The sequence below is a fragment of the Zingiber officinale genome, chromosome 5A (assembly GCF_018446385.1).
Source record: "Zingiber officinale cultivar Zhangliang chromosome 5A, Zo_v1.1, whole genome shotgun sequence".
NCBI lineage: Eukaryota > Viridiplantae > Streptophyta > Magnoliopsida > Zingiberales > Zingiberaceae > Zingiber > Zingiber officinale.
In genome coordinates this window covers 67,519,162-67,521,029 of record NC_055994.1, presented here as the reverse complement: position 1 = coordinate 67,521,029, position 1,868 = coordinate 67,519,162, and the positions used below count along the sequence as shown (strand labels likewise).

Genomic DNA, 1,868 nt, shown 5'->3' with positions numbered 1-1,868 from the left:
TTGATTTAATTGCTTGATCTCATTCTTCATTTCCCTTTGTTTAGCAAGAATTTCCTCAAGCATCTTCTTTAATCTTGATAATTGATAGCCTTTTGATGGTTGTTGTTGATAAGTTTGTTGCCCAGGTTGGTAGCTTCGCTTTGCTCCTGCAGATGGTGCCTAGTCCTGATTATTCTAGTAAGAAAAATTCGGATGATTCCTCCACCCAGGGTTGTAAGTATTGGAGTACGAATTCTCTATCTTTGATTGTAACTGACTATTGCATCACATTGCTCAAGTTGATTTATTTGTGCAGAGATTGATCCTAAGGGGCAAGTATCTTGAGCATGATCTGTACTTCTGCAAGTCTTGCGCACACACACACAATTGTATTGGCAGTGCTATTTCCCATAGTCTCAAATTTTTGGTCAAAGCATCTAATTTTGCAAACATGAGTATGACTGCATCTACATCAAATTTTCCTGAAGCCTTGATTTGATTCCTAGAAAAAGAGCCTCTAGATCTTTCAGATGCCCACTGATGATGGTTCAGGGCTACATTTTCAATGATGTCTTCAGCTTCATCTAAGCTCTTGTTCATTAATGCCCCTCCCACTGTAGAATCGAGGGACACCTTCGTGTGATAGTTGATGTCATTATAAAATGTATGTAGGACTAACCACTTCTCAAGCCCATGATGAGGGCACTGTCTGAGCATACTCTTGAATCTATCCCATGCTTTAAATAATGATTCTAAGTCTATCTATCTGAAGTTTGCTATTAGATTCCTCATGTGATCTATTTTGCTTGGTGGATAAAATTTGTCCAAAAATTATTGCTCACATTGCTCCCAAGATGTTATACTGTTTGCTAGTAAGGAGTTAAGCCACTGCATGGCTCTATCTCTTAAAGAAAATTCAAACAGTAATAGTCTCACTATTTTTGGTGGAACTCCATTCACCTTCATCGTGCTACAGATCTCATAAAATGATTCCAAGTGCTGGTTCGGATCATCATTTGGTCCTCCTCCAAATTGATTCTGCTGGACCATGTGGATTACTGCTGGCTTTATCACAAAGTTATTAGCTTCAATTGGTGGTCTGGTGATGCTAGACTGGCATCCACATGCATAAGGTGTTGCGTAGTCTTTGAAAGGTTTGTCAGCCATTTCTGATGCTTCTTGTTCTTCTTGGAGTCTTTGCAGGATTCTTCTCCTTCAAAAAGTTCTATTGATCTCTGGGCCGAATGACAGTAGTTCTCCTACAAAATTATCTCTTCGTATGTAAGAACGGGGTATCAAACAATCCAAATGCATTAAGAGAACAGAGTTTTTAAATTTTTCAAAGGTAAAAAGAAAATGTAGGAGATTCAAAATGCAGAAATAAAAATGTAGAAATATAAGTAAGTAAATGCAAGATGTAACTTCAAAATAAAATTTGCAAGAAGTATTTAAACTATAAAGAAAACAAAAATTTAGTCTAACTCAAATGATTATCACTAATGTTATAAGCCCAGTCCCTGGCAACGGTGTTAAAAACTTGATATGTTTTCACAAGTGCACGGATACGTCGTCAGTAATAAAAGATATCGAACCATAGGGACTGGTTATAAGCACTAGTGATTGTTCACATAGAATTAGCTAAACTATTGATTGTTGAAAATTTACTATCTAGAAAGAAAGAAGAAACCTAGAAGAAGGAAAAGAGAACTAGAGTAAGTGTTGAATATATTGGTTTGGGTAATATTATAGGAGTTTAGTTTCATTGTGGTGTTTACTGATGTATCATGGTCTACCAATTTCCCACCTTCAATTAGCATGCACTTGTAGGAAGTTAGATTTATTATCCCTAAGTATTTAATAGAAATTATTCCTATGAAATCTGAAAACGG

The 1,868-nt window shown here is 36.2% G+C and overlaps 1 non-coding gene across 1 annotated transcript; it reads left to right on the top strand.

The window, feature by feature from the left end:
- Positions 1-667: 667 nt before the first annotated feature.
- LOC121983544 lies at positions 668-774 on the top strand. Its single transcript, XR_006112586.1, has one exon. It is a non-coding gene; the product is annotated as a small nucleolar RNA R71 (small nucleolar RNA).
- Positions 775-1,868: the final 1,094 nt, after the last annotated feature.